This window comes from Ammospiza nelsoni, chromosome 2 (assembly GCF_027579445.1).
Source record: "Ammospiza nelsoni isolate bAmmNel1 chromosome 2, bAmmNel1.pri, whole genome shotgun sequence".
Taxonomy (NCBI): Eukaryota; Metazoa; Chordata; class Aves; order Passeriformes; family Passerellidae; genus Ammospiza; species Ammospiza nelsoni.
Window position 1 is genome coordinate 114,332,872 of NC_080634.1, and position 7,828 is coordinate 114,340,699.

At 48.0% G+C, this 7,828-nt stretch overlaps 1 protein-coding gene across 2 annotated transcripts in view; it reads right to left on the minus strand.

Moving 5' to 3' along the window:
* Positions 1–5,510, minus strand: part of AGPAT3 (1-acylglycerol-3-phosphate O-acyltransferase 3) — a 96,732-nt gene extending 91,222 nt beyond the window's left edge. The window contains exon 1 of one of the 2 annotated variants that reach the window (XM_059493289.1): positions 5,271–5,510. The gene's annotated coding sequence lies outside the window, so the exon portion shown is untranslated. The remainder of the gene's footprint in view (positions 1–5,270) is intronic. The other variant, XM_059493288.1, reaches the window with a different exon arrangement.
* Between the last annotated feature and the right edge of the window lie 2,318 nt (positions 5,511–7,828).

Below are 7,828 nucleotides of genomic sequence, written 5' to 3' on the forward strand. Positions count from 1 at the left end.
AAGAAGAGGCAGCAGGATGGGCTCACCCACCCTTTGCTCCCACAACCAGGAGTTCCAGCAGCAGGGCACGCTGCAAATTCCACTTTCTCAGTGCAGCTGGAGACAATGCCCATTAATTGTTTTGCCATCCATACAGAATTACTACAATACTCACTTCATAGGGTTGTCACAAGGATTATTTAACATCTCTGAAGAGCTTTGAAGAAGAAATAGTGGCTATTGTTCTCAGTAGCATAGAACTGGGAACTATCTCACATGAATTTTGCATGACTGTGCATGTGTGACAGTTGCAGCACCAACAGATTATTTTTCTTCACCAAAAGAAAAAAAGCACCTCACAGTAGCTCAATTACTCTGGGCAACATTTTAGTCAGAAATGTATTTTGTTTTGCTTGTTAATATATCCTAAATAGAGATCAACTTTGACTATTTAATTAATAGATTCAGGTGCTGTTTCTAGTCTCTGTTAATTAAGGGAAACGCCGTGTTTTTTACAAAGAACTCAGTTTTGGCTGTCAGGGCTTCTAGCGAGCATACTATAATTACCTAAGCAATGCTAACACACAAGAACAACAAGAGGAGAAGAAAAAGAACTAAAAATGTCACTGAAATCTCATTTCATTTACAGCAAATGAGAAAGTCGGCATGGAGAAGAGCTGCTACACAGAGTCCAATGTCACACGGCTTACCCCTGACCATTAAGTAGCTCTTAGCATTGATACAGAACATTGTAGCAGTTTAAATAGTTTTTATTTTTCCCCCCCTGAATGCACAGGAGCTGTTGGATTCTAAACATTCTGCAACACACTTGGATCCACCTCATTGGTATGGAAAACTTTCATCATTTCAGTCCAAATGTATAAGCAAGCTATAAGCCTTTTCCTTCTCATAAAATGCAGAGAAATCAACATCTACTTCAAGGATAAGCTTTTTTTTTTTTTTTTTTTTCTTTTTCCCTGAGCAGTCTGAAACTCCAGCAGTTATCACACAATTAGGCAACAAGGTTGGGTTGCAACCCAGGGCACAGCCTGTTTTGGCAGGGAAAACTTCAGATTTCCACTACACCAGGCTTCAAATGATCTTACAACTCTTTGGGACACAAACCACATCTTTTTGTTTGGAAAGCAAACACCACATTATTGATACTACTGCAAGGGAAATGACAGTATTAAGGCTAGTCAGCCCACCAGCCTTCATTCCCCATCCAAGAGGGAACAGAAATCTTGTTCTCTTTATTTCACGCTGGCTCTCTACAGAGGAACTGACACCCATGGGCACACAGAAAATGCAGCATTGCAGTAGAAAGCCTCACACAGCCTAGGTCCCAAGTTCCCCAATTCCCAGGGGAGGAACAAGCCCAAAATTACATGCTTGCTGTCCCTAAAGTAGCATGCCTCGGAATAGCCACAAAGGGTTGGGGGTAAAGAAAAAAAATTAAATTAAAAAAAAAAAAGAGACAGAAAAAAGCAACAGGAGCAACTGGGCTGTTTTACCAACAGCAAGGAGATGTACTACCAAGTCCTGCTTTCCCTGGGATTGTCTCATAAAGATCAACAACTTTGGAAAGTTCAATGTGCAAGACAACACTGACCCCATCACAAAACAGAAAGGTCACTCTGATTGTCTCCTCTGTCCATCAGTATCCTCAGGTGTCCTAAACTGGGAATTACTTCAATATCTTCCAGGGAAAAGGCCAGGAAAGCTTCATCATAATTGCCACCCAGCACTTCTTTGGTCAATGCACTGAACTCCTAAAACTATTTGGGGTTCACTTGGGTTTACCTGCAAAAAACAGCCCCATAGGCTCTCAGTTCTTTCTTGTAACACTGAATACTCATTTGGACAAGAACAAAAACCAAGTCTCCTGCTTCCCAAGACAAATGTCCCATCCAGCACAGTTATGCTGGTCAGACAGCTGCAAATACATGCACAGCAGAAGGCAGAACTGCTGCAAAGGACTGGGTCCAAAGGCAGCACTTGTAGATTGGTCTTTACAAAAAAAACAAATATTTCTTTCATCTTTGCTATGACTTGCGTGTCACATGTCTAAATGCTCATCTTCTCACCCCTGTCATGTCTTGCATACTCCTATATGTGTCCAGACTCACAGGCACAAGGAAATGCTACAGATAAATCATAAATATAAACTGACTTTGGAGGCATCAAAAAAATACATAAGCAAGGGTTCACTTTCTTTTCAACCATTTGAAATTTGGACCTCTGCAATTAATAAACCAAGTTTGGTACACCAGCAAATTAAACACTTCCTAGATTATCTTGATTTTTCCCACAGGTGCCTGTCCTAGTGATAATCAGTCCCTAACTTAGGTGCTGACTCACGCCTGGAGTCCTACCAGGATCCTGCATCAGATGGCAAACTGATTTTCATGCAACACATTTAAGAGTATCTTCATCAAGCATGCAGCACAGGCCTGGGGATTAGTGCTCCTTTTTCTTATTTTATCTTGGTTAATATCACGGGTAGAGAAGAAATTTGGATAACGCCTTGAAATATCTCTCTATTCCCTTCCTTTTCATTTTGGTAATAAAAAAATGTTATCAATTACTTGTTAAGAGCTGCCCACAAGCAAAAGCTCCCTGGCCCTAATGTGGAATGCGAGTGTAGACAGAGAGTAGTTATTACTGATGTCTCTGCACCAGAAGGTAGAACAGTCTGAGAAACAATCAAGTCCTAGGTTCTCTTTGGGTTTTGTCATTTCTTTTGTTCTTTATCTCCCAGCACTCCGGGTACCAATTGCCAAGACACCTGGTCTTTGTTCAGGAATCAACTATAACCAAGCTACACATGCACTAACCAACCATGAACACTAAAAAACCCAGTGAAAGAACAGAACATTTTTAACCACTGCAAATGATAATTAAGTTTCTTCATCAGCACCCTGGCCATTCTTACTAAGAATTATGTTCTCATAAGCCAAAGCAGCAAGACTGAACACAACCTTTTTTTTTTTTTAATTTGCAGTGTAGAAGCAGCATCCCAAAATTTATGGCTATCATAAATTTAGAACAGGTGAACTCATTACAGTTAACAGCAATACTTTATTCACACTGGTTCCCCACAAAATGTAAGCATCAAATCCAATTATTCTGCAACAGTTTTGTGAGTAAACAAAACACCATTTAGGATTTGAAAACAATGCATCTTTCTGCTAGGAGAGGCAGAAGGGGAAAAAAATGAAGCCAGCACAAAAGACTATGCAATAATTTCAGTTTGTAAGAAGATTAACACAAAGCAGAAAGCTCTAGCTCTCACAAAGAACATACACTTTGTGCTAGCAGAGCTCCCTGTAATTGTAAGTGGAATTTTGTCCAGTTTCTTAATGCACCTCTTCAGAGATAAAAGAAACCACAAGGGGAAGAGGAAATCTCATTCTTTTTTCTATCTAACATTACCTCAACTAAAGCCCATTCTGATTTCAGCCCTTGTCAGGCACAACTCGAGCACTCTCAGCAGAGCTATCTGCAATGCATTGTTAAACTGCACTACAAAGTTTTGATAAGTGGTCCTGCCATTTTTATCATGCTCAGCGGGGACAATCTGGTCAGGTGTTTTTCCTGTGCTTGTTGAATTCCAGCTATATTTGGAGACCAACTGTTCTCTGTCCTGCTTTCTCCAATTAACTGTGTGTATAAGGGTGGAGAGGTGAAGGTGGGAATCAGGCAAGGAAGAGATAATGAGACTTTCTTAAGAGTACATAAAGCTGCTCTTAGAAAAGGCTGAAAACCATACTGAAAGTAATGAGCATAATCTCAGTAACAATAGATGTGAAAGGGAAAGAAGACTGGGGTACACAGAAGGGAACCAAAAGCCAAGGCTCCTGTGAAAGTTACAGGAAATACTAGAACATTTACATTTAAAATCCAAGGGTCAGAACTGTTTGCAGCACAAGCAGTCCTGTAACAGCCCAGTGCTCAACTAAAACTCCATATAACTTCTCCATCTCCTACACAGCTGCAGTCTTGCAAGAAAATTAATGGAAACCATACATACAAACAAGTTCTACTGCTTGTAGAATCAAACTTGGAAAAAAAACCCACATACGTTTGAGATTATGCTGAACTTCACCTAAATGGCCTGTGGTTCCAGCAGAGTCTCAAGTGCAGAGCGTCATCACAAGAGAAGCAGTGCCAAGTCAAGAGGAGAGCTTCACCACTCTGCTCCCAAACACGCTTGGCACATCAGCAATTCCCTGACAGCAAACATGCCATCCTGGACTCCAGCCTGTTTCCCTCCGAGCAGGACAGGGGGAAAGGCCATCAAGTTTATTTTGGCCTTGAAATTAACGAGTAAGATAACACGATGAGCTAATGAGATTATATTATGCTGCTTTGAATAAGCAGCAAGATTCTTGGAAACTCTGACACTTTCTTCTCATACCACACAGGCTCTCTCTCTGCCCGATCAATGAGGAAATATGAAGACTAAAAGAGGAAAAAATGTTGGAGGGGAAGAACATACAAGTGCGGCGTTAAGCAGGTAACCATCTCAACAGAATACAATGTTGAAAGCCCTAAGTATACAGTGTATAAAAGCACTAAGTATACAGTGTATAAAAGCTCTAAGGGGATAATCAGCGTGCTTATTTATTTAGATAGAAGGCTAACACCTTAATTTATCCATCAGCATCCTCTGAACAGAATCCAGGCACAACAGCATCCCATTTGGTTGCCTCTCTCAGATCAATAGGGTTTGCTCTTCTCCATTTTGCACCCGCAAGCCGTGCACCCAGGCACAGCCCGGCTCTTCCGAAACGGGCTTCCCTTCTTTCTTTCTTTTTGTTTTCAACCGCTCCCCCAGTTTTTGCTCCATCCATCCATCCATCCATCCATCCATCCATCCATCCATCCATCCATCCATCCATCCATCGCACTCGGCGGGGATCCCAGCCGCCCTGCTCCCGGCCAGCCTGCACCTCCCGGGACGGCGTCCATCTCCCCCGGGATGGGCAGGATGCATTCCAGCCGGGACCATTGTGCCCTTCCCCGCACGGCCCCGGGTGCCGCCCGCCGGCGCACAAAGCGCAGCCCCCGCCGGCGGCACCGGCACCGCCGGACCGAGCCGGGCCGGGCCCGCTCGGCTCCTCCCGAGCCGCCGCAGCGGGGGCGGCGCGCCGGGGCCTTTCCGAAGGGGCTCCCGGCCGAGCCCCGGCGTGCGGCAGCGCCGGGCGGGGATGCTGCCCCAGGCTCCGCGCCCGCCTCGCTCCCCCCGCATCCCGCTACCCGCGCCTCGCCGGCGGAGCGGCACCAACCTGCAGTCCCCGCCGCCGCCTCCTCCTCCTCCTCCTCCTCGGGAAGAGCCGGAGCTGCCTCTGCCCGCTTCAGCCTCCAACCCCCGGCGGCGCCGGGCTGGCTGGGCGCCGCTGCCCTCGGGAGGCGGGGAAGGGGCGAGCGGGGCGGGCGGCTGCGGGAGCGTCGCTCATTGAGTGCGGCAGCCCCGGCTGTCGCTGCTGCCGCCGCCGCTCCCCGCAGCCGCTACTTCCTGTGCGGCGATGGTTCAGTTCCTCCCGGGCCGCTGGGGGCAGGAGAGCCGGGGGGCGGAGGAGGAGGAGGAGGAGAGGGGGAAGGTCGGGTCAGATAGCGGGGGGCGGCAGCAGCCGCCGCGGCCGCCGCTCCTCCCGCCCGGCGCGGCTCCGCCCCGCAGCGCCCGGCGGGGGCTCCGCGCTGCCCGCAACGCGGCGGGACGCGATGCTATGCGGAGGAGCCGCCCCCCGAGCCCGCACCGCGCCCATCGCCCCGCTCTGCCGTGGGGAGAGCACCCAGCCCCGGGGAGATCACCCAGCCCCGGGGACGGGAGAGCAGCGGCTCCCCCGAGCCCCACCGCCCGCCCGTGCCGCTCACCGGAGACATGGCTCTGGTCCCGCCGTGTGCGCCCGCCCGCCCGGCCGGCAGCGCATCCCGCGGCACGCACGGAGGGAGGGAGGGATGCGGACAGGCAGGGAGGGAGGGAGGGAGGTGCCCGAGGGCCCGGCCCCGCCGCAGCCGCCCCGCGGGGATGGGAGGGAGCGGGCGGAACCCGGCTGCGGTGGGCGAAGCTCCGGAGCGCGGGGGATGTGTGTGGGGAAAGGCGGGGATGGAGCAATGGGGGAGCGTGACGGAAAGTCTCGGTGAGGCAGAGAACGGGCACGGAGCGGTGTCAATAAATGGCACAGTCCCGGGGCGGATGGATGGAGGGAGGGATGCGGGCTCGGTTGCGGGTGCTCCACGCGGTGTAAATCCGTGCCCTGCGTGGTGGAAGCGCTCCATGGAAGGAGCGGGATCTCACCTGGGCTGTTTGATTGGTGCAAATGTGACACCAACAGACTGACGGTGTCTTTTTGTTCCCACACATAAACATAAAGGAGCAGGTCGGAACACATCAAAGGCTGTACAGGTTCGTTCCGTTTTGCAGAGTAAGTGTTAAAAGATGATGGTTTTGTTTGGACTCATGCTTGTTTTCCTCAGGGTGTGACGGGATTACGAGTAGGTTCTGTCCTGGCTAGAGAATTTCAGCATAAATAGGTTTTTATGGGCAATAATGAGTTGAGATAGAGAGGTCTTTCTCTGCTTTCTTGGATGCAGCATGGCAAGTGTCAAAGCTTGGAAGCCAAAACCTTTCCTTAAAAAAAAAGGGGGGGGGGGGGAAGAAAATAAGAAAGGAACAAAAGAGAAGAAAAGAAAAAAGACAGTTGAATCAGAGCAACATATTTAAATACCAGTTTCTAGTGTTACCCTTCAAACACCTTACTGATTCCACTAAATAATTAGGTACAATCTCCAAGATGGTGAGTGCTTGCAGCTCTTAAAGCTTTTTCAGAGGTAATAAACACATGAGATCTTGAAGAAAGATACTTCCAGAATACAAATTTTGAGGACATTAACATTAGGCAGTAACATGAAAAGAGTGTCACAGTGTTCTCTGAATCTTCACAATAAAGCAAATGTTACCCTCAGCAGCTGTGGCAGACCTATATTTAAAAAAAGAGTGAACTTAACTGTGGTTTAGGTTCCAAATGTTCTCCCTCTTTTGCCTGTGATATATGACATTCAGAACATCATAACTCGACCTACTTTAGAAAAGTACACACAAGGAATATCTAAATATTTATGTTCTGTGTTTACCTGAAGTGCCATTAAATCCCTTTATTGCTGTGCCCTTACTGCCATCCCAGAACTCTCCGCTGGTTCCCAGCTGCAGTAGGAGGCAGAGATTCCTGCCCCGGGGTCAGGCGGGTGCTGCTTTTCCTTCCCTCCGTGTCCTGCAGCGCAGCCTCCTCCTGGCAGCTCTGCTCGTTCTCAGGTAACGCTGCTCAGCCCACGCTGCCCTGGCCAACCACAGCCCCTTTGGCTGATCTCCTGGGCTGATGTGGCTTTGCAGGAGGCTGCCGTGAGTTCCAGCAGCCTCCCCGGCTTCCTGGAGAACATCACAGGTGTATCTCAGTCCTTCCATGGAATGGAGGCAATTCCTCTCTGAAGTGCTGAGCCTCCTCTTTGTCTTCATTCTCCACACAGATTTTTTCAGCTCCATTTTTTTCTGCAACTTTTGTGTTTGGAGAAGCATGCTCATAGAGTGGAGCTTCATTTTTTTTTTTCTCTGTGTGAATTTTAGTGTACCTCACAAATCCTTTTCCAGACAAGAAGTAGCTCATTCAGAGAAATGATCTCATAGAAGTAGCTCGTGGCATTTTGAGTGCAGAAAGGGAGCATGATGTAATTCTTCAGTCAGAAAAATACTCAGATTGTATCACCAACACGATGACAATTAAGCTTGCCTGACCTGTTTCTGGTCTACTCAAATTTTAACTACAGCAAGGTAAAAATTCCCAATATT